General features: G+C 40.6%; 1 protein-coding gene across 42 annotated transcripts in view; it reads left to right on the top strand.

Annotated features, from left to right (window-relative positions):
* The window catches only part of ZBTB20 (zinc finger and BTB domain containing 20), a 755,798-nt gene that overhangs the window by 597,265 nt on the left and 133,582 nt on the right, over positions 1 to 24,951 (top strand). The gene's annotated exons all lie outside the window — the stretch shown is intronic.

The following is a 24,951-nucleotide window of genomic DNA, read 5'->3' as shown; positions in this document are numbered from 1 at the left end:
TTTTTATTTAAATAAATGATTCCGTCCAGCTGCTTCGCACTCTGGTGAGCACAACTGGTTCCTTGTTCACAGCATTCTCTCTTACTCCACTGACCCCTCACTCCAAGGCATTTCTTGTGTTGTAATCATTTTGTACAGAAAAAGGGGTTCCCGTGACTCTTGGGCTTGTGTGTGGCTTCCACTAATATTCTTAGAAGCCAGTTAAACATATTTAGGGGAGCAGAATCCTCCAAAGGAGGCCCAGGCCTAAGTCTAAAGTGACAGTTATTTGACAGAAAAGGGAGCTTGATTAAACCCCCCAAAGACCGGTGCTGTGTGTAATGCGTTTATACAGCAGGGGCGGGTCGGCCCTGCCCGACAGATCTTGTTATTCCTCATTCTCGGTGTTGACAGAGTGGGTCTGTCAATGCTTTGGAGGCTGTCAAAGTGCATGCTTACGGCTACCACTTCATGGCTCTGCAGCCCCACCCCACTTACCTAGCACTGCGTATTTCTAGGCCTCTGCCTGGCAAATCATTTTTGTCACAGGTCTTTGTGTAAAAACAGTTCACATAATAGCTCTGTGTCAGACAAGGCATTAATCGTCACATCACTGGGGATGAGTCAGCAGTGCACTCCTGCCCGCCCGGCTCGGCTATTATGACGCCAGCACTATGGGGCGAGCCTCAGACACAGGCAGTCCAGGGGACTGGAGACCTGTGTCACAGAGTAGACATCAAGGGGGAGACCTTTGAGGAAAAAATATAATGGAAACACTGTCTCTGGCTCATAGGAAAATGTGAAACTGATTCTGTGCTACAGTATCAACCATCAATCGAGCAGCTTCTAGAGAGATCTTAGTTTTTAACCAGAGAGGAGGCTGGGAGAATGATGACCTATAATGAGCTGATAGCCCGTTCATGTACCTACTAACCTTGTCCCACCCCGGGCCATCCTGGCTGGAATTGTTCCAAATCGTCAGACTGCCTTTATTTCAAGGGTAACAAGGCCTGTGACAGTCCTGCTGTCCTCAAGTGCCCCACAGACACAGCTGATGGCTTCAGAGGTGGTGCCCCAGATGCCCATTAAAGGGAAAAGAAAGGTTCCTTGGGAACAGACCTCCCCAGTACTTCTGCAATGGCCTCTTCCAGACAGATGCAGAATTCTGCCTGTTCGACCTTCTTCCCTTAGCAGTGCCTTTAGTCCAGAGTCCCAACCTGGACTTGACGCAGATTTCAATAGGAACTGAGTAGCTTCCAGATGATCTCCGACAAGAGTTTTCCGTTCCATTGCTCTCTAACAGGAACAAAAAGGAGCTTCCCACAACCTGCTCTGCTACCTTGAAGCAGGTATCAGACTTGCCCTGTTTGGGAAACCAGGTTCTTAGAAGTTAGACCTCTCTGCAGTTCAGACTCTGATTCATTCTCAGGACAATACCTTTCAATATTGAAAACTGAGTGTTGGAAAAGCTGAAAAGTCACTGCTTCGATGACATTCTCTGTTACCAAGACAGTCCTCCATCATACCATCTATCCCTCACTCTCCCTCTCACCCATCAGAAGTACCTTACTTCTGGGATCTTCTGTCTTCATTACATTGCTAAGAAGCTCTTACCATGGTTACAGAAGCTAATACTACTGCTTGGCTTAATTTTGATTAATTATCATGCACAGCTCTTTATTCAGTTTTCAGTCAACAACCATTTAAGGAAAGCCGGTCACCATACTTGGTACCTGGAACTCCAAGATAAGTAAGAAGCGTTCCCTGTTGTTAAGAATCTCACAGTCTGGTAGGGGAGATAAACAGTAAACAAAGGCTGCACCATGTGACTGACAGGCGCTGGATTGGAGGGATATACATGACGTACGGAGGGGAAGGAGAAAGGAGTGCCCTCCGCCATGTGCAGAGGTACCCAAGCTGGGCAGTCTATTAGGTGAGCGTAGAGGAGGGGAAAGCAAAAGGGGGTCGTACTCAGGAAAAGAAGCAAAAGCATTTGCGAAGTCAGGAGGTGCTGAGCAGCAGCCAGATCCAGAGGACAGTAGTTAGTGTGGCTGGAGCGTGGTGGTGGGAAAGGTGCCTGAGAGGTGAAGCTGGAAAGTGGTAGGAGGCAGGTCACCGAGGGCCTGGTAAGCTGTGCCCAGGACTGAGTCTGGACTGGATGTTGCAGACTTGAGGAGGCTTTGAAGTTTTAAACAGATCCGTGTTTTAGAGAAAGAGAATTCTGGTGGTGATAGAGATGGCTGACTGAGAAAAGGGAGACCAGGTCAAAGGTGAACCCCAAGGGCCTGAACCGTGCAGTGGGGGTGAGAGTGGAGAGGAGAGGCCGTTTGGTAGTGTTGGCAGTGACACTGACGTTGCATAATGCCAGCACATCTTGGCCCAGTGCATAGTCCTCGCCTCCTATGACAAAGGCTGATGGATTGTGTGGGGCCGAATTTCAGACCAAAGTACATCTTTATGGGCGCTTCAGCAGAGACCTCAATTTGAGTCTGACCTCACTCTGAGCTGCTGCCTCCTGGTCTCCAGAGACAGGTGTCTCTCTCCCATAGTCACTTGGGGAAGGAATAGGCGGAAAAGGAGAAGACATTCCCAGTGTTCTACTTTTCTTTCACCTGAAAATGAAATAATTTCTTAAGAATGTCCCCCTAAGGTCAATTAATGTCCCAATTTTCTATCATTTTCCCATTGCTGCCTTTTTCTAAGCAGAACTTTCAAGCCATTGAGCTGAATTCCAACTTATGCACAGCCGGGTGTTGAAACAATTCAGTATATTCATTCCTTTTTTCTGAATTAGAGTTCACCATAAGTGTGCTTTTCTCTTGTTCACTTTGGGCTGCCAGGACAATTTAAAGGAAATTTTCAACAGCTTCTGTTTCATGTACCATGTTCTCTTTTGCAAATGGGAGTACATGCGTGGGTCTGTTTAAATCTTCTCTATATTGCTTTCTGGAGAAAGGTTGGAGAAGATGGATAAGATAAGGAATAGGGACCTATTGAAAGCCCAGGTCTCTTCAGTGACCTGAGTGCAGAATGTAGGCTGGTAATCAGATGGTCAATTATGTGTTTGTCAAAACACAGTGGGCTGCATTCCAGACTGCCAGCTTTGGAGGCCCAGCTTCTGCCAACCAAATGTCATCTGGGAACATGCAACACTGGGCACTGTGAAGGAGTTTGAAATAGACCATGCCACAGCCAACCGACTGCCAGTCTTATAGCACCAATATGGCATGCACAGCCGGGCCCCATGTTTCAGAGCTCAGGAATTCACTGTACTAAATTCAAGAGGTCAGATGGGTTCATTTTTTCAAAGCCTATGTTCTCTGCTTTGAACATTGTGACTTGCTCCTCAGCAATTTCCAAGGGATATTTTCCAATCACATCTCTGTGGAAACCACTCTTTTTGTGATGGTTATAAGAGCCTTGCAAATGTCCCAGAGGAGAGAAAAAAAAATAAACTTGCTCTGACAATAACTGTGATGCCGACAGAGGGATTCCAACTCTGAGGAAATTACATTAAAGGTTCATAGCTTTTAAAATATCAGGAACCACCTTGGCAACTTATAAAAAGCAGAAGGGCTTTGCCTATTTTATAAAGTGATTTGCATATACCTGCATAAATAATGTCCCCACCTGTACTTTTATGCATTTAGGTTGAATAAATTATATTCAGTGATCTTTAAAATATTCACTGTCTTTCATGCTCAGATACCATTTTCAGGACCCTTCCTCCTCATGTTTTTTCCTGTGGTAGTAGTGGAGTTTTCTGTTTTTTGTGGGTTTTCTTTTTTCTCAATCTTTCCACAAACTCAGAGAATCAAAACATTCTGCAGACCAGCCTACCACAGCCAAGAGCATTGCCTTCTACTGCTTACACTTCTCTTAGCTTTCTACCTGAGACCATGAGTTCCATATGCTTTTCAATAAAGGAAAAGTGGAGGAGTATATTGCTAAGATGAGAAAACAGCACAAGATAGGATTAAATTCCACTACCTGTATGTATATCCAGACTTTCACTGACACGCATCTCAGGGACACACTCATGTTAAGCTTTCCTTTATTTGGCCACTGCCACCACCTCTTCAGGACCATCCAGCCACTAAGCCAAATCCACTGTAACTTGGGCCTTCAAATCAAAGCCTGGTCAGTAGGCCAGCCTCAAGCACAATCATCCCATAAGATATTATTCAGCACTTACCATATGCAAAGAGTCATGATTAGTGGGAAGTTAAAACATAAATCTAGGTCACTGCCCTTGCTTGCTCTCAAGGACGTTAAAATAGAATTAGGAAAAGAAGTTATACCTTTGCATGTTCCACATGCATATAAGACAATAAATGACAATTCCAAAAGGAACGATACAGCCCAGTAAGTACTATAGAATTTTATTTATGAAAGAGAGCCTCGAGGGCTGGAAAAAGTCATGTAAAATGTGGCTTAGCTGGGTCTTGAAAAATGGCTAGAATGTAAAAAAGAGGAAGAGGAAAAGGAAGATAAGCCAAGCAAAAGCACAAACCTAAGTGTTGAAATCTTTTAGGGAGTCCAATAAATAGCTCTGCTCAATTCTAAACCCATTGAAAAGTAAGATCAAAGAACTGATAGCTGGGGAACCAAAATTTTTGATAAAGACCAGGTTGAAGGATGTAGTTTAATTTGAGTCATAAAATGGGCTTGCTGGCTCATTTCTCTTCAGTCTAAACCTTGGAAAAGCCCTCCCAAGGGAAAATTTGGATCTGCATAAAAGCAACACTTTTCCAGGTCACTAACTCCAACTAGTCTAAGTAGGAAAGGAAGGAGAAAGAGGCTAAATTCCTGCACTTGTAAACTTTGATAGATCAGTTCCACCTGAGAAAACATGGACCAAGTGCTGTCTCACCAACAGCGTGATTTGTCTCCATGGGAAAATAGAAGGAATGAGATGAGCGGGTAGGTGTGTTTAGAAAACTTCCTTCTAGAAACGAGTAGTTTCTAGACTCCTAGAGGGGCTCTGGAGGGGAAGAGGCATTCCTACCAACCCGAACGTCCACAGTCTGGAGAATAAGATGACCAAGTATTGAGTGAGATGAAAACGGGAACCAGAGCCAAGAGGCCAAAGGAGGCTCTGATCTGCCTAAGGGGACATTCCGAGGGTGGGAACCAGTAGTCACAGCCTATCAAAGTTCTCAGCTGAGGGTTCCTTTTCAGACTTTCAGAGTTACCGGAATCAGAACCCCAGGGAATCGGCAAGAAAGGAAGATAATGGACTAAAACCTAGTTGGGAAAAAAAAATACAAAAACTCTTTATCTTTTGTAAAACTAATAATAACAATAAGAAATAACATTTTTTGAGTACTTGCCTTGCATTAGGCACTGGACAAAATAATTTTAATAGCTATCTGACTTAACTTTTAAAATGACTCTTATTAAGTAGATGCTGTTATAATCCTAATTTTGAAAATGAAACAGAGATTTAGAATGTGTGAGTAATTTTTCCAAGAATACCTAGTGAGTAGCAATAGAGATAGAACTTGAATCTAAGACTGTCTTAAAAGCCTTGTCCAAATTTTATTAAACACAAAATAGGTGTCTACTAAATGCTAAAGGTATAGTGGTGAACAAACCAGACATGGTGTCTGCCCTACTAAAGCTTACAATCTGGGGGATGAGAGACAAATATTGATCAGATGATCACACAAAAGAACTTATAATTATAAACTGTGCTTACTGCTATGAAATAAAAGTGCCAGATGCTCTAAGAGCAAATATAAGAGGGGGATCTAAGTGAGTCTGGAAGCTCACGAGAAGTTTCCCTGAGGAAGTGACATCTGAGCTACCATCTGAAGATGACAATCAAGAAGTAAGATTGGGTGGTGGAAGAGGGTTCAAGGCATAGGGCACATGTGGACGAAGGCCCTGGACATAGCGGGATAGAGAGAATGAGGTGCAAAGCAACCCACGTTGAAGTTGAAGAGGTGTGTAAGGCCCGATGATGTGGGGATCTCCGTAGGCTGTTAGGAACTTTCCTCAGGACGATGGGAAAGCAAACTTCAGAAGGAATGTGGCATGATCAATTTTGTACTCTTAAAAGGTATACTACTCTCGGACACTTATCCCGGGCAGATGGAAACATAGCCACACAAAAACCTGTACACCAATGTTCCTAGCAGCTTTATTCATAAGAGTCCCAAACTGGAAGCAATCCAAATTACCTTTTATGAGTGAATGGTTAAACAAACGGGGACATCCATACCATGGAATACTTTTCAGCACAAAAAAGTAAGGAACACTAATTACATACAACAACTTGGATTAACCACAAAGGTATCACACTGAGTGAGAAAAACCAGTCTCAAGATTATATACTTCATGATTCCATTTACATAGCAGTCTTGAAATGACAAAATTATATATATGGTGAAGTGATTCATGGTTGGCAGAGGTGAAGGAGTTGGGGAGAGATGGAGCTGACTGTGGCTGTAAAAGGGGAGGAAGACGTATCCTTATGACGGAACTATTCTGTATCTTCCCTGTGGTCGTAGTCACACGAATGTATACATGCAATATAACAGCCCAGAAATACACACACACACACACACACATGCATATAAAACTGGTGAAATCTGAATAAGGTGAATGGATTGTACCAATGTCAGTTTTCTGGTTGTGATATTGTACACTATAGTTATACAAGATATTACTATTGGACAAAACTGGGTAAAGGACATACCAGATCTCTCTGTATTATCTCTTACAACTGCATATTATACTACAATAATCTTGAAATTGAAAGTTAAAAAAACGTTTAAAAAAAAAGACTAGATCTAGCGAACTTCATTGTGGTGAATGGTTTGGAAGGAGGCTAGTGTCGTGGGCCAGACGAGCTACAGACGAGGATAGTGACGGTGGGAATGGAGGAAAATAAATGGAACTGAGAAACAGTTCAGAAGTGAAATACACAGGTTTTTCTTATGGATTGAATGCGGGAAATGAAAGAGAAAGAAGTGGCAACTGTGATTACTGGCTGTACATTTATAAACCTATATGGAGGATGGTGCCATTCACAGTTTTATGAAACACCAAGGAGGATCGGGGTGGAGGGAAGACTATAAGATTTATTTTTGAGATGCGGAGTATGAGGTGCTTTTAATAACGATAAGTAAGCATATTGAATAGGCAGTTAGATATATACAACTGGGATTCGGAAGTGAAGTGAAGGCAGGTGAAGCTTTGGCATGAATGATATTGCCTAGGGACAGGGTTGGATTGAGAAAAAGTCCCAAACTGGAACTTGAAAAACTCAGTATTTTATCAGCTAGTAGAGAAAAATGAGGCCGTAGAAATACCCTCAGAAGGAATAGCTAAAGAGGTAGTAGGAAAATCAGAAAACTTTGGCACGGAACCCAAGAGAAAACAGTGTTTCAAAGAGAATGATAACTAATGGTCAGTAGTGAGAAGTGCTACTGAGAGGTCAAATAAGTTAAAGACTGAAAAGTATGCATTTAATATATTAATTTGGAAGTTATTGTTGACCTTCGCAAAAGCTATTTTGTTGAAAGTGGTAGAAGTAGTCACCTGTTTGCACTGGGATGAGGAAAGAGAGAGATGATGATGAAATAGAGATAGCAAATGTAGATAACTCTTAGAAGTTTTACTGTAAAGGAAAGGAAACTGAGCAGGTATGATATCTTGGGAAGGGGGGAGTGAAGTCGAAAGAAGGTCTGGAAAAAATGGAAACATTGGCATTTTCATATGCTCATGGGAAGAATGCAGTAGAGAGGAGAGATTGAGTGAATAGCAGAGAGAAGAGTCAGGGTGATTGATAGGGTAAGATTCCTGGTGAGGCTGGAGACATGGAATGCTGAGCATGAGTGGGAGGGATAAATGGAGGGACACCTCATCTATTGTTACATGAAAGAAGAAGGAAAGGATAAGGGGAGATGCTAGCCATGTGTAGATTAGGTGTGGAGAAGTTAAGAGGTTTCCCCAGTGGTGGCTCCTATGGAGTGAGGTCCTGCTGAGAATAAATGGAGAGGAGATTTGAGGAAAAGTAGAAGTTTAAAATACTTCCTGGGACAAATGGGACAGCAAGTTGACCAGAGAAGCATAGTAGGTTTCTCCTTGGCAGAGTGGAAGCCCTGGCTGTGTCTGGTGGGTTCAGATTGAGAACCTGTCTGCCTTGTGTAATTGTATCTAGTAGTTCAGTGATGACCAGGGTAGACGCTCAGGGGAAATGTGTATTTGAGTTCAAATTAGGATGGGTTTTTGCCAGTATGTGTGAAGAGACACTAGGGCTTTTAGCTTCTTTTTGGTTCTAGCTGAGGCCAGAATGAAAGGGCTCAGTTTAACCGTCAGGTGTGCGGTGAACACCAACACTGCACCAGGCACTGTGTTTAGTACAGAAAAATCAGAGGTGAGTAAGGCACCGTCTCTGACCTCAAGGAGCTCACATTCTAGGAAAGTTTGAAGGCTGCCATTTTGTCCAAAAGGCTGGGAACAGGTGATTAGAAAACCTTTGCCAAAAGACAGAGAGACCCTTATCCTTCCTTTTTTATTATTTTTCTTATGCCTGCTCTTTCCTCCCATCCTGGCATTACCCAGTTATTTTCTTGCCTTCTCAAAAAATACCTACTGTGTGCCTTTTTGCCAAGCCTCTAATATGCATCATACATAAGTGATAACTCTGATGTCTTCATCATCGTTTTGGTAAAATATGATCATTTAGGAATAATGAGATAACCTATTCGAAGGATGATATTGGAACTATGAATTTTCTTTAAATTTCAAGAGCTGCCTTCTAACTATACAGAAAAACTATTTGAAAGAGGGAAGGAGAGAAGAAGTCTGAGTAGGTAAGAGAAAGGAAGGGAAAGAAGGGAAAGAAAGCTAACCATCTGTAGAAGACCTTATGTAGCAGCTCATCCTTGTTATTCAAAGGAACTCCCATTTGAAATGAATGGATGAGCCTCTATTTCTAATGGCAGCCTGTGTCATCAGCCTCCAAAAAGAGCTTCCAGATCTGGAGATATTATGGAGTACTATAGATTAATTAAATTCCAGTTTCTAGCAGCCTAAGACAAGATGTGAAGAACACTTGAAGAATGCAGAAATTACCAATTTCCAATAGAAGTGGGATTCCTTACTCAGATTTATTCTATGCATTATAAAATGGTGGCTTAGAAAGAGATAATGGCAATGATGCCTTTCCTTTATTGCAACACATTCCATTCTGCTGGATTAGGAAATTATATCAGGGCCGTTTGACTCTCAACTAAATTGCAGATACATCTGGGGTAAAATTTGGCAGCTGTTGAGCAAAGCAGCTGTATATTTTTAATTTTATTTCTTTCATGATTCTATAATTCACATTTATTGTAAAATGTTAAGGAAGGGCAAGGAGAAAACATCCATAATACCACTACATAAAAACAACTATCATTAACAATTCTTTAGATCACTTTCTAGTCTCTCCTCGGAACTTTATCATAATTGAGCATACGTTGTACCTATATGGTTGTATCCTATTTTTAAACTAAATATCATATAAGTACCTCCCAGTGTAATCGCAAACTCTTAATAAATACCACTGTTATGTCTGAATAATTTTCTATCATATAAACCCCCCACAGAATTTATCTAACTATGCCCTAGATATACATATTTGGGTTATTTCTAATATTTGAGCTTTAAAGTCCTCTAAGGTAAGAACTACAATGCATCACCTGAATTGTCAGACTTGGAGGAAAATTGAGGCAGTCAGTAATGTTACCCACTAAGAAAATGGTCAGGCAATGATGTCAGCCTATTCAGAGGATTACTCATTGCTAATGATTATGAAACTCATATTTGAATTTTTAAGTAATTGTTGCAAGGGTCATCTCTAGGCTCTTTTTCTCCAAAAAGTAAAAGTTTCATTTTTTTATTTCTATAAAATATACATTTAGTTGTGTTTGAATTTGTTGCAATGATGATGTATAAAAAAGGTAAAATTCATTCAAAATCTAACTGCCCAGAGATATCCACTAGTGACACTTTGGGAAATATCTTTCCATACATATCTATTTATCTCTCTTTCTTTTTGTTTCTCTTTGTTATTCTCTTTCCAGAAAGGAAAATCTACTTGCTGTTTTGTAATCTGCTTTTTCACTCAACAGTGTAATAAGTATTTTTCATTTAATAAATATAAATCTACATTATCTTTTTGACAGTTATATTGTACTCCTGTGTATGAATAATTTATTGAATCAGTCACTGGTGGACGTTTAGGGTATTTGGATTTCTTTTTTTCTCACTAAACAATGCCACAATAACTGTCTTTATACACATATGCATTTTTTTCATTCACTTGCCTTAGGATAAATTTCTGGTAGTGGAACTGCCATCATTAAATGTATCGATTGTTAAACGGTCCTCTAGTAACATTGTATCAATGCATCCTTCCACCAACAAAGCAAAAGATTGCCCGTTTTTGCACCCATCTTCACAAATTCTGTAATTTTCTATTGTAATTTTTGCCATATAATGAATTTTTCATATTGGAGATAGGAGATGCTTTTGCCAAGCATAAAACCAAAGTCTGAAAATGTAAAGAAAAATACTAAATTTTATCACATGAATAAAAGAATCACTCTTGTAGAAAACATCTTTTAAAAACTGGGAAACAAATTTGTGACATATTCCTCATAGTTTAAGAGTGCTTATAAATCAACAATGAAAAGGTGATTAACACAGTAAAAATTTGGAAAGGGCCAATAAGCAGCCCAACATGTGTTTTGTTATTCAGTGTCATTTATTGCAAAGGTAGTGCTCCCTGAAGTCCTAGGAGGTCACCTCAAGCGCTGTTTCCTAGGTTCTGAAAGCAGCACTCACCCTCACTGCCCTCCTGGGGAGTGTTGTGGAGAGCAAAGCACCAGTCAGGGGACATGCAGAGTTTCTGGTTGGGGGGCGGTTAGCACTTCTCCTGGTTTTATATATATTCATATATATGTATATGTGTGTGTATGTATGTATATATACATATACATATACATACATACATACATACATACATACATACATACATATATATATATATATATATATATATATATATATATATATATATTTGGCATCACCGTCTCCCAGTGGGGCAAGCTAATTGTTCACTCACATGAATGTAAAAATGATTCTCTGAGCTCTTCCATCAGATTCCAGAATCAGTTAATTATGGGGAAGGGAGAAATACACACTGGCAACATTGCCTGGTCCTTGTCTCCAGGGCAGAATTGACACTATTCTTCTACTAGATGTAGATAGAGATTTCTAGATGTTCTCATAAATAAAGTGCTAGAGGCCATGTCATCAGTGTCCTCCACCTTTCCCTCTCTCTGTGACTCCCATGTGTATAACTACATACTTAATGAAATGGAATCTTTTTCAGCAACTTCAGGGAAAGTGAAAGACACTGGAGAGGTAGAAATGCCACACTGGCAGCATCAGTCCCTACCTCCACAGTACAGACCGTGACAGGGCGCCTTCCCTGTGTTTGGGGTAGAGGTGTCTGGGTTCTGGAAGAGAGTCCGGAGGATTTCCGAGGGGCAGGCATTGTGCAAAGCTGTTCTGAGTGGTAATTAGAGCGTTCCTCAGTGCTAGGAGTTCACTTGCAGATGATAAGGGTTGGCCTGTGCTCTGGGGCATTCTTTCTCCCTCTCTGGTAGAAAACTGTTGTGTACTGAGGTTGTGTGTGCCTCAAATCCTTAGGCAGTGTCCAGAAAGTGAGCAGAAGAGAGACAAAACATGTTCAAGATGGTCTGGGAGCCCTTTAGGCCAACCACAAGCTAAGGAGCATGGTAGGAACCAGGTCTAGCAAATGGCTTCTTCTCCACCTGAGCAGCGGGACTCCCCGAGGTGTGAGGACGTGATTAGAGCCAGGCTTCGTGCCACTCACAGTGCTCTTAGAGGCCACGTGGCCAGCTCAGAGGACCAGGTCTCAGTGCTCAATGTCCAGCTTTCTTAATGATGCTTTTAGAAAACCTCACATATTATACACCTTCCTCCATAACATAGCCTATACTCAGAGGCCAAATGGGGACACAGTAATGATTCATGTTGAATGTTATTAATTAGCATTATGACTGTTTCTCATGTTCTTTCTTACCCTTTTCTTTTCTTCCCCAAACACGGTTGCCTGTTCAACACTGGGAAGATGTGTGTGTGTGTGTGTGTGTGTGTGTGTGTATGTGTGTGTGTGTGTGTGTGTGTATCTTCATCATATATATATATACATACACACACACATACACATATATATGGTATGTACATATATATGATATATACATAACCTGCTTATTCAAAACTCTTTCTACTAGGGCACTTGCAGAGACATCTTGTATAAGAGGTCTTTGCAGTGATAAAATTAAGATTTCTTTCTTTCATTAGATTCTTCTTTCATGCACTCTTTCTCTAGTCTCTGTCATTCCTCATTCCTCCCAAAGTGGGCTTATTGAAGACAAATCAGGCATTCCTACCTTACCCAGAAAATCACTTCCGGATATTTACTTGGAATGGATCACCTTACCTTTTACGCTTTGGTAGGCTAACATGGATAGCCTCCTCTCTGTATGTATATAGGCTTTTTGTACCTATAAATAATTATCACCTCTATTTAAAATTAAGCCTTTATTTTGGGTGAGAGAATCACATGTCTCATGACAGAAATTGAGGAAAAGGTATACTTTAAATCCATTAACAATGTGCTTGAGTCTGTGTGGTCCTTACAAGCTGGTCAAGGATGCAGAAGAGAAGTAATAGAAAATCTCCACTTAGAACCATTTCCTGGGATTTTTCCCTTGCTCTTTTCCATCATCACCATGCCCGCATACTGTCTACTCCATTGGCTTTTCACCGGTAGGTTCCGCATGCTTCTCTACCAGTTTTATAACAGTACTCTTTAGTAAAGATTAGAAAGAATCTTAATACTATGTATTTTTCCTAAAATGCAGGAAGTATCTTTTGACAGAGTGTCTAAACACTATCCACCTACTTATAAAGAATCAATTTCTTCATCATCTTATCACCACCAATCATTAACATCACTCATCTAGAACATATACAGAGGCCAACCACCTAACACTGTGTTCACCACTCCACCCAGCTCCCTGATATACCTGAGAAAAGAGCTTCAGAAATGTACACTAACATTCAGATAAACACTCCAGAGGTCTGGATCTTGGTACAGGAATCCAAGAGAAATCTTACTGGCCACTATTATTTGGAATTTTTCCTTTTTATCCAAACAACAAAGAATTACGTCCCAACACTTGGAAAAATTCCTTTTGAGCCATTTTGGTATTGGTTTCTGGTTTATTCCATTTTAGAAAATGGAGTATCGTATTTAAATCCCAGATAAATGTTTTTACCTGATAAGAAACGAACATATCATTTTTGACCTTTGTAATAAATGATCTTTCATGAGGTGCAGCGTCTAACACTCATCTCTACCCTCGTAACGACCAAGAGATGGAGGCCTTCTTTAAAGAGGAGACAGGAACACTATGGAGAGTCCCCCAAAGGGATGCAGACTTTGAAATTGGACAGGGATGAAACTAAAAGCCAGAAAAGCAATCAAGAGCTGTGTTTATATTAACCCCAGTTACCCTAAAGTGAGTTAAGCTTTAGTTAAGATGGAGTCAAAAACACTCACTCTAGCTCTTCATCCATTTCTAGGATTGCGCCGTCTTTTAGTTTCTTCTTCTCTCTTAGCAAAATTCAAAATAACTTGATCTAAAAAGAAAGATTGCCCCACACCCCAGTCAGGTTATTTCATGGGAACAGCACACCCCTTGGCAGACCACAATGACTGTGGACCAACCTGAGGATCCAGGGAAAACTGACTGACTGACCCAGAGGCACAGAGTCAGGGCCAGCTGCGGACATGACGAGTCTTTACCATCTTCCCCAAACTACCCCAAATCAGGCATTGATTTCCTTTCTCAGCAATAGACATTGGAAAACTTAAAGATCAAAGTTCTTCTTAAGGCCTGAGTTACTGATGTATTTACAGAGATTATTTCTAGGTCAGCTGCAGTTACCTTTGTCTGTGGCTCGGACCACAGAGGAGTCCCACACCAGAACACATGTTCCCCTGTGCGCTTGCACACAGTCTAGGGGGCTGGGCTTTTCCCCTGCCTATTCGATGCATTACAAATTTGCTTTTAATGGGGCCTCTTTGCATTCCAACAGAAACATTTCTGGAGCTCTCCTGGCTCCCACAACACTTGCTGGGTGCACATTTAATATGTTTTAGCTTTACTTCCTAAAGATGGAATCAGGGACATCTACCTGCACATGACAGTGCTTTGGCTCTTGCAGCTGCAGAACTTAATGTATGTATCAGTAATGAAAATCTTAATTAAGAAAGCTGCATCATTGTCCACGAGCAGTCATTTTTCTCCCCCTGCACAGCCCTTTGTGTATTGCAGTATATACCTGGTCCAGACAGACAGAGCCCTCGAAGAGCTTGTCTGGCAGATCTTCTCTTGATTATTAACAGCTAGTGAATGACAAAGTCTCGCTCTCCTTTTGTCTTGAATCTGAGGCTGGGAACAGCAGAGCACACAATGTACTGGAAGGTTTGTTTGTGTTTTTTTAAAACTTGCTTTTATTACGTTGGTGGGTTTAAAAATCCGACAGTGTTGATCAAAACTAATTTAGGTAACTTAGAGTTGCCAAAACACTAGCAGATGCATATTTACACATATACTCTCAGAGAAATATAACTTCCCATATAGAAACAATGCACAAACATAAAGAGACCATTTTGAGCTGCCTGCCCATGTTTCTGGTGCTTTTGGCCTCCAGTGCTTGCCGCCTGCTGTATGCCTACTACTGTGACCTTAGCAGTTACTTCTTTCCTTGCGCCAATATACACGTGCCAGTTTGTCATTGTGTAGAGAGTAAGAAGCTTTGGAAGATGGGATGACTTTAGACAGATAAATAACTGTGCCCTAGGCTTTGGGTAGTGAGCACACAATGCTGTATACAGATGATGTATTATACAATTATACTCTTGAAACTTACATAATCTTATCAACAAATGTCACCCCAATAAATTTAATTAAAGAGAAGGTTTTTTGAAAACCATATAATTATGTTTATGAAACAGTGTCCAATTGTAATAATTTAATCATGCCCAAGTCACAATCCCCAAAATAAAAAGTTAATTCACTTGAAATTGCAGAATGGAAGGACCTGCCCACCTAAAGAAGGCCTAGTGATAAATCTGGAGGACCTGCCTGCTTATTGTGCTTACACCGTCCTCATCAAGAGGGGAGCAGAAACTGTCTCTGGTGGTGCTGATGGCCCTGTTTATTCATCCTACTTCTTAGAACTTCTCAGGCTTTAGCTCATTTGTTTTAAAAATCACTGTCAAGAAGGTAACAGTCAATTGTCTGCCTACCTGTAGTTTGAGAAAATCTGTGTAAACATTCTCCATGTGTCATGTAAGGTGTGAGGAAAACCTTATTATGGAAAAATTAGTTTGTAATATTCTGACAAAATTTCATGGTTGCACTTAACATTTTTAATTAAGATTAAATACGGAAAGTAAATAAAAATGGACTTACACTTTTATACGATAACCATAATAAGAGGTTCAAAGAGGTGCTATCAGGGCTCTTGGTTGCTAGATAAGAAACACTGTGAACAGGTTGTTCTACTCTGGAAGAATTTCCTTTTCAAGAACCATCTGGCCAACCCTGCCATAAATCCCAAAGCAACAGTGAAGTAATTATCCTAGGAATGTGTTGCACGTATACCGTGTAAGGCGTATAGTTGGCTATCGATAAATGTTTGGAGAATGAATAAATGAATAAATTATGAATGACTATTGGAAAGAATGAATTTTGTTGGTCTTTGAAAGACTAAATCAGAAGATCAGATACTTTTCTAAATTTTGCAAAGTCCTTGATTAGATATTTGAAATGTGCTGGATTTCTAGACATTCCAGTCTTCAACTTCAATTGTATTGTTTGCAATAAAACACTCAAAGGAACGATGAAGAATCTTAAGATTTAAAACTTCGGATAGATCACTTACTTTCTGCCTCTGGAGCACACACATATACACACAAACTTGCGTGTGTGCATGTATGTATCTATTTATGTCTGTAAACAATCACTGGATCACATTGTAAAGCATACTTCTTACTGTGCGTCATGAACAAAAATGTTTGAAAACCTCAAAAAAGGGGGTGAGGGGTCGGTCAAGATAGTATCTTCTCCGATTCAGCATCTCTATAGTTTGATTAAAATTGAGGAGTGACTAGACCCATTAAAAATGGCAGACGGCAGGCCTCCTGATGATTTACCCTCATCTCTGCCTCTCTGCTGAGACCTGTGTGTTTCCTCATCGTTTTTGTGCTGGAAATACCATATGTTGTATCAACGTTGGCCCAGTTAACAGCTGAGGAATCAAACAGGTTTAGGGCCAAGCAATGCCATACAACTGGTGTAAAAGGTCTTTCGAAAGTGTGCCAGCCGACTATGAAGGTGCTCTTCAGTTCACACCTGGTCACCCTTTGCTCCCACACAGAAGTACATTCACTAGCAGTGTTGTAAATGACCCTGTCAGCAAGCCCGTGCCTCAGTGGTCCTCCAAATACCATGTTTATGTGAGTGCCTAATGAGATGTTCATGAAGCAATGTGCACTTTGTTATATTTAAATGCCCCGACTTCCTTATTTCAAAAGCAAGTACCTTTACACATAGTAATAGCATTTCTCTATATGCAAACCTCTGTACATAAAAAGGTTTACATTTTAAAACAAACATGTTTTTGAGTTTTATCCAAATTCAAAAAAAGCATCTGAAAAATTTAACAGCTGAAAAACACTTTCTCCTTGCTGAGAAAACTTAAACCTTGCTAGGCTTTATGCAACTTAAAAAAAAAAAAAAATCACTTCTGTGCTGAGAACTAGCATGAGAAATCTCAGCATGAAAGGTTGTTGGAATTTTTTTTCTTCATAGAGCTAAAACCAGTCATTGGTTTTACAGTGATGCCACAATATGCATAGGCTTTGTGTGGAACAAATATAATGTCAAGGGCATCTTCAACAAAAATTAGGGGGGAAATGATAAAGGCTACTTAAGCAGCGATCTAGGGTCTGAAAGCAAAGGTTGAGGACATCATTGTACCATCAAGGTCTAGAAATGCTGCTAACCCTGAGCTGGTGGTTACTGTTTGAAAAGCCTACGGGTATTTGCTTGATAATTGTCTCACTCAATCCTTCCTTAGCCCTTAGCCGATTGGCTCTCACAAGGGAAGTGCTGCTCTCTGATGGTGTCCTGGACTTGGTTTTCTGTTTGTTTCAGCACTTCAATAAATGCTCTGTTACCTGCCATTACGACCTGCATGTATTTGCTGAGCAGTTTTTCAAATCAAAACAAATTCTGTGGCTGTGTTTCTAGAAAGCTGAACCGTTTTCAAGATAGTATGGAATTGGAAACACACATAGATGTGTCCATGCAATTGCATGTTTATCTTGGACACGTATGTTCAGGCATATTCAGGAAGACAAGAAGAAAGAAAATAGACTGGACAATGCAGATATGGAAATACAGCTTACTCACACATTTGCACCCCATGTTCCTAACAGTGTACCTGTGTAGAAATGCCTTTATAAAGGAGGCCTGCATTCAAGCATGTTCTTCTTTATATTTGCCTGGGAATAGAGGACACAGGGCAGTTTTTTTAAATATCATACCGGCTTTTAGAGTAATACTCTGTGTAGTGTCTTAGGGAGCCATGGAAGGGAAGAGAGATAACATAACTCTATTATTTGCAGGAGCTTTTGAGAGAAACAAGTCCTTCCTTGAAGACTGGCTTAGATATTTCAAGACCTCTTCAGTAAAATTTTTCAGCACCTTCTGTGCTCCAAATTGAGGCAGTTTGCATCATGTTTCAGTATAACTGAGTAACAGGATGGCAAATTCCCTGCTTTCTTGTTCACCAAAATCCAAAATAGAAGTCACAAAAACTCCCTCTTTCAATCCCCCACCCCACAAAAACACCCCACTGTGGCCCCCCAGGGAGGAACAGACCAAAAACAAAACAACAACAACAAAAAAAACCAGTAAATAGAGCCAGCCCTGAAAGACAAATTCCCAGCTGAAACAGGAGCACTTCGCTCAGTTTTATGAGCTTGCTAGAGCTGGCACATTTTTTATAATACAGATGCAGAAATGGGCTGTCGGCGGCAGAGCAGCCCCTTTGGTGTTTCTTGTCTTGAGTATATTGCACAGGAGTAGCCTCCTCAGGCCCAGAATAAAAGACTTAATTTGCCATCAGACTTTTTTTTTTTCAATTATGCCCTTCTGTGACTTAATTTTCCATGTTTGTAGAAAAGCACCTTTATCAGACTTTCACAGTATTTTTCAAATTCAGACTCTCACTGTCTGTGTCTTACACATACACACATACTCATATGTACGCACATTAACAGATTGCATGTTTAAAGGGAAATATGTAAATATAGAGCACTTAATAGGTTCTCTAAACAACGTGCATGTGTGGATGTGGTTGATAATGAGTTATTTCATGGTGGACATAAGATAAACAAACCAACGGGAAATTATTGTTTAAAACCAAGATGGATGGAAACGATACATACAGCCCTGTATCCACTGCAGCATCAGTCACAATGGCCAAGATATGGAAGCCACCTAGGTGCCCATCGATAGATGACTGGATGCAGAAGGTGTGTTATATATACAATGGAATGTTACTCAGCAATAAAAAGGAATGAAATCTTGCTGTTTGCATCAACATGGATGGACCTAGAGGCTATTATGCTAAGAGAAATATGTCAGACTGAGAAAGACAAATACTGTATGATTTTACTTATATGTGGAATCTAAAAAAGAAAAAAGAATAAACAAAACAAAACAGAAACAGATGCGTAGATGTAGAGAACAAGCTGATGGTTGCCAGAGGAGAGGGGGATAGAAAGATGGGGAAAATAAATAAAACCATGATGGATATTAATTTTTTGGACCATGATATAGGCATTCTGAAAGGGCAGCTTATTTTATGGAATACCCCATTCTCTTCTCTAAAATTACTTTCTAGAATAACTTTTAAAATGAATAGTACTGATTAAAGTGAAAGGAAAGAAAAATATGCTCCAACTAGAGTTCCAGTTGAACCTCCCAAAGTGGGCCAAAATGTTGTCCAAAATTCAAAAGTGGCCTCTCAAGGATAGAGATGAGAGACACTGAGGTCTGTGCAACAACAGAGCACGAGACCAGAAGCCGTTCCTATTTGCTCGGGAATGAGTTCCATGGGTCCAGGCCTGTGTTTGACAACAAGCCCTGCCTGTCCCAGTGTTCTTTGGGGCACATTAAGTAATCTTTAAGCCTCGATTTTCTTAGCTATAAGGTAAGAATTGCATTAGTAATTACTTCAAGAACTCTCGTGAAGATTCAATGAGCTAATACATGTGAACCATTGAGCCTAGTGTCAGCTACACTGAAAATGCTCCATAATGGCAGTCGTTCACCTAAATTATTAGAGCATTTGGCAGTATCTCTGGAATAAGTGCCTAACCTGGAGATGCAGATGAAGCACACTACGGTGTGTTATTTCTGGCATGTTTCTCAGTTTATACGTCATGATCTTTTATAACCACAACACAAATAAACTGTACAACCAGAATGTTGTTTTTTTCATGGTACTACTTACTGCCCCCTAGCAGTATACCAGGCCCTGTGGAAGGCATCTGATGCACATCGTCTCTTATAATCTTACAACAGCCGTTGAAGATAGCATGATTATACCCCTTTTTCACACAAGGGCAGTGAAGCTGGGCAGGCATCGGCAGCTTGTCTAGTTACACAACCACGTAGGAAATAATGGACTCAGACTTTGAACCAGGCAGCGAGTATTAAACTCTAAGAAAATAATTGCAAATAAACATAAACCGCTGTACACATGTGTTTGTCATAGGTAAATATGTATCTTTTTTACCTTTTCACTACAGAGATTTTACACATATATAAAAGTAGAAAGAGCATCACAGTAAACCCTCACTCAGCCTCCACAATTATCAGCTTATGACAAAACTTGTTAGACATAACTATATTATAAAACTGGAAATAAGCTATATATTCAGCTCTAGGGGACTGGTTAAGTGTATTATGACCTATCCACTAAACTGAATTTTTGAGCCATTAAAATGTTTGTGAAAAGCTTGTAACAACCAGAACTGTTTATGCCACATATTAATTAAAAGCAGCATACATAATTATACATATTGTATAATCACAGCAATCTTTTTAAATAATAGATTGTGGATCTTGGAAAGATTTTAAAATTTTTTTGTCTTTGATTTTCCTAAAAGTCCTAAATTGTACATCATGAGCATATTTTATTTTTAATACAAAAATCGTCTCCCTAATATTCAGAAAAATATGTAGGTGTACTCAAGTGTAGGGAAAAAGAGCTTATTTAGCTGGCTTCACTATGGAAATCGGTTTATGTAACAGAATATGCCACAAAACAGAACTTTATCTCCTCTTAACGATCAAATTTTTCTTTATTTTATTCATATTAAGTGATGATGTATTGTATCTTAAATTTATATGCGTATCCAGCTTTCTTAGAATATGTTTACCATAATTTAAACTTTCTAAACGAGTCAGGTCATCCTCTTAAACAATTGTATTATGTTTCTACTGATAACTGATGGGGACGTGGAAGTACAAAAATAATGCTGTACATTTGAATATTGTTTTGTGGTTTCCAAGCAGTTTATTATGGGGCTACCCATTTGGTCCTGAGTCTATAACATTATTTGCTTCTGTGCTTATTTACCCCAAGACTGCTATAATATTTTTAGTTCTTTATCTTCTTTGTATAGTTTTTATTTATCTTCTTTAGCTATCAAGTTACTGCTTGTTGTGCAAGCCTCTAAGATCCTCATTCCTTCTCTAACGTACTACTTCTAATCTGCTTTGGACGAGGAAAACAACAAGTAGTGTTTAGGTTACATATAAAGCCCATGCAACAACTCATTCACTTGACAAGTATTAGTGAGTCGTGCATTGTGTGAACTCAACACTGGAGTGTACATAGATAAACGAGACACCAATCCTACCCTCAAAACAGTTTTAATCTAGCAGGTGCCTACTTTGCTAGAATCCAGAGTAGAAAGTGATATGCTCTATGAAAGGGGTACAGATCACATATTATTGGAGTTCAGAGGAGGGCTCACTGGGGGTTTTACCAGAAGAGGTGACTCTGGATTTGGACCTTGAAAGGCAAGAAGAACTGGAGCATACAAAAGTAGAAAGGAGAAAAAAAAAAAACATTTTGAATTGAATTTAGCTAGACACTGGAAGGTGTAAAAGCGAGTAGTGGGAAATAAAGTGGTAAAAGTAGACTGGGACCACAAAGTGAAAGGACTTGATTACCAGGCTAAGGAATCTGGACTTTATTCAGTAGACAATGGGGAGCTATTGAAAGTTTTTAGTAGAGAGTAACATAATCAGAACTGTGCCTCAGAAAGATTAATCTGGCAACAGTGAACAGAATGGATTGGAATAGGGAGAGGCCAGAGAATACAGATCAGGTAGGAGGCGATCACAATAGTCCAGCCAGCGGCGCCGAGGGCCTTAACTGGGGCAGGGGCAGAGGGAACGAACAGAGCCCACCAACTGATTTATGAGATGTGGCGTAAGGAGAATTAATGAATTATATTTGGGGATTGAGGGAGAGGAAGGCATCAAAGACATCACAAGATTTTTTGCCTAAGTGGGGCCATAAACAGAAGCAGAGGGCAACAGAGCAGAAGCAGGTTTGGGAGGAGAAAGCACAAGTTTAATTTTGAGAACACCGAGCGAAGGTGCTGACTGGGCTTCTGGAGCCGGGAGATTACAGTGCAACAAAAAGGCCTGGCCTGGAGAGAAGGCTTTTGAGTCATCTCTGTGTCAGAGACAAAGAGGCACGAGGCGCAGCATGTCAAAGAGACATCCAGGCTTGAGGTGTGAGCTACTTGATGCCGGTTTTGGTGGCTTACATACAGTTTGGTGGCCAGCCAGTGTGGCTGTTCTTTTCCATTTTCTTTCTGTTCTTAACCGTATTAGGAATGCCACATAAGTGGCTCACAGATGAGTGAATTATTGCTTTATATATGCAAATACACAAAATATATCTTGAAGTAATTTGGAATATAGCCAATTTCACATTATCTACAGTCTTTATCTTCACGTGAAATATATTGCTGTGTGACCATAGAGAAGTCACTGTACCTCTCTGGGTCTCAGATCCCTCATCAGTTTAAGGAAGATAAGATCCTTGGTCCCGGTAACTGGCAACAAGCTGCCAGAACTGACACTGTATCAATCACTTGGGAAGGGAGTGGAGGGGGACCAAGACTCAGGAATCTATATTTTTTCAAACCTCCCTAGATGATTCTGATATGCATTCTGGGTTAGTAACCACTGGCCTAAACATTCCAGCTCTCACATTCTAAAGTGTTGTCAATATTTAGACCAAATGTGGTGTGTTTTTTTTTTTTTTTTTTTTTTTTTTTTGCCACAACTCAAAAATAAGAAAACCTATCCAAAACAACAAATTTACTGTCAAATTCAGTTCATTTATAATTCCTCTCCTCCCCTTTCAGTTAGGAGTAAGACATAAAGTGTATTTAAAAAGCACTATAATTTAGAAGGCTCCTGTGACGTTCTGAAATGTGAAAGATTCTTTGGGGGAAGGTGGAAGAGGGTGAAAACTGGGGAGGGTCCGACTGCACACTTGTACAGCAGGCTCTTCTCCAGCCACATCCGGGGACTATCCCCATACCCATAATTCACTATGCCTGTGTTTTACAGTTGATTTTAACGCTCCAGCTGTGCTTGCTGAGGCATGCCGTCCTGTGCCGTCTCTCGTTGTACCTGTCAGATTGTATACATAAGCACGTCAGGTGTACCTGTGCAGACTGCCTGAGTCCGTCCAGGCTGCTGTAACAAAATGCCACAGACTGGGTGGCTTATAAACAACAGAAAGTGTTTTCTCACAGTTCTGGAGGTTGAACGTCTGAGATAGGGTGCCAGCATGGTGGCAGGACGGCCCTCTTCCAGATGGCAGACTTCTCTTTGTTGTCTTCACATGACATAAAGGACTGGGGAACTCTGTGGGGCCTCTTTTGTAAGAGCACTAATCCTGTTCATGAGGGCTCTGTCCTCATGACCTAATCACCGAGTAGAGGGCACCCCCCACCTCCTAACACCACCACATTGGGCATTAGAATTCCAACATGTGAACTTGAGGGGCGGGTGGGGGGTGGATCACAGACATTCAGACCATAGCACAAACCCAGCACAGGTGTACGGTGGAATGTAAGAGCCTATTGAGATTCCAGTGGGGTTAGGTGAGCCTTCTCATAGTGAGGTCATCTTCCGTGTTCCTCTGTGTTAGTTTTTCATCATACATTTCATCATTTGACTTGTACATAGCTCCATTATTACAGCCTGGCCTCAGCATTCGTAGGAGATACATTCTGAAAGCCCCACAGAATCTAGAGCGCGCTGTCCTGGGCCGTTTGGGGGTGGGAAGGGAGGTGGGGAGGGAATGAGAGGACTGAGGTGTCAATTCTTTCTTTCCTTTCTATATTTTCTCTCCCTTCGCCCACTGAGGAAACAGCTGAACTTCACAGGTCGGGCTGGATGAACCTAGACTGGAGAAACAGGTTGGAATTTGGCCAGTCTGAAAGTGTCCAACTCCCAAACTAATTTTGACACCCCATTTCAAGTTTTTATTGAGGAGCTGCTATACGTAGAGCGTTCTGCTCAGTGTTTACATCAGAAATCAGCCACCAATTGTGATTTTTACTGCACATCGGCTACTACCAAAATTCTAGATATAAGGGCAGGGTAATATTAATGATAATAATGACACTTCTACTTTATATTTATGTGGATCTTAGCAGTGTTTTCACAGAATTATATTTGGTAACCTCCCACTCCCTAGGGAAACCCTTCTCTTCTTTTGTATCACCACCCATCACCCTTCTTTCACCCTTCACTACCACAGTTATTCATTACCTTTCCCCAGTCAAATGGTGGCTTCGTTACCTTACTTAGACCCAGTCAGCTGGTCTAGTAACCTCTTTAAAGTAATATACTCCAAGATGTAAAGAAGGTTTAACCTTCTTGGAGAAATTTGTATTTTAAAAAAGAAGAATATTAGACAACTGGATTTCCCCATCCCAACGCCAACCCCCACCCCCCTGCAGTTAGTAACATGTGACAAGAGTTCTCAGGGCTTTTAGATGCATACTCTTTGCCACTGTCCCCCAACACACAAAGCTTTATTTACATTTATAAAAGAGACAAGCAACCCAATTTCTCTTATCTACCACCCCCACACACACAGATTTCCTCCCCACCGCCACACACACACCAGGGCAGTTAGTAGCAACTGTAAGGTCCACAGCTATTGCTCATCGCACATGCTCTCTCGCTCTCTCGCTCTCTCTCTCTCTCTCTCTCTCTCTCTCTTTCTCCCACCCCCCGCATGTCGCTATGCTTTTAATGTCACGTGATACTCTGCGTGTCAGACACATGCTGGCCTCCACCATGCTGGACTCACCCCCTTTGTTCCTAACCTGTTTCTACTCTAACTCTTGGCTCCATCTTCTACGCTTATAAGTGCTCTTTGAATTTACCTCTTTACATTTTGTGTCTCTGCTCTCTGAGACAGTCTAGTAAAATAAGTGAAGCAAAGGCACCAGAGTCAGTTGCCACTTACTAGGCATGTGAACATAGGTGAGTTATTTATTTCTAAGCCTCTGTTTCCTCACATGTAATGGGCATATCATGAGGATTAAATAGGATATAAATAGGATCAGGAACATTTTGTTAAGAGTTCAGTACATGTAGTTACTATTATTAATATTATTTATTATCTCCATTCCCCTCAACAACTTTGAGTTGGAGTCCCGCTACGGGGTCTACCTTGGGGGAT

Source organism: Rhinolophus hipposideros (genome assembly GCF_964194185.1).
Source record: "Rhinolophus hipposideros genome assembly, chromosome: 2".
Taxonomy (NCBI): Eukaryota; Metazoa; Chordata; class Mammalia; order Chiroptera; family Rhinolophidae; genus Rhinolophus; species Rhinolophus hipposideros.
The sequence above is the reverse complement of the archived record's forward strand: the minus strand, read 5'-3'. Positions and strand labels throughout refer to the sequence as shown.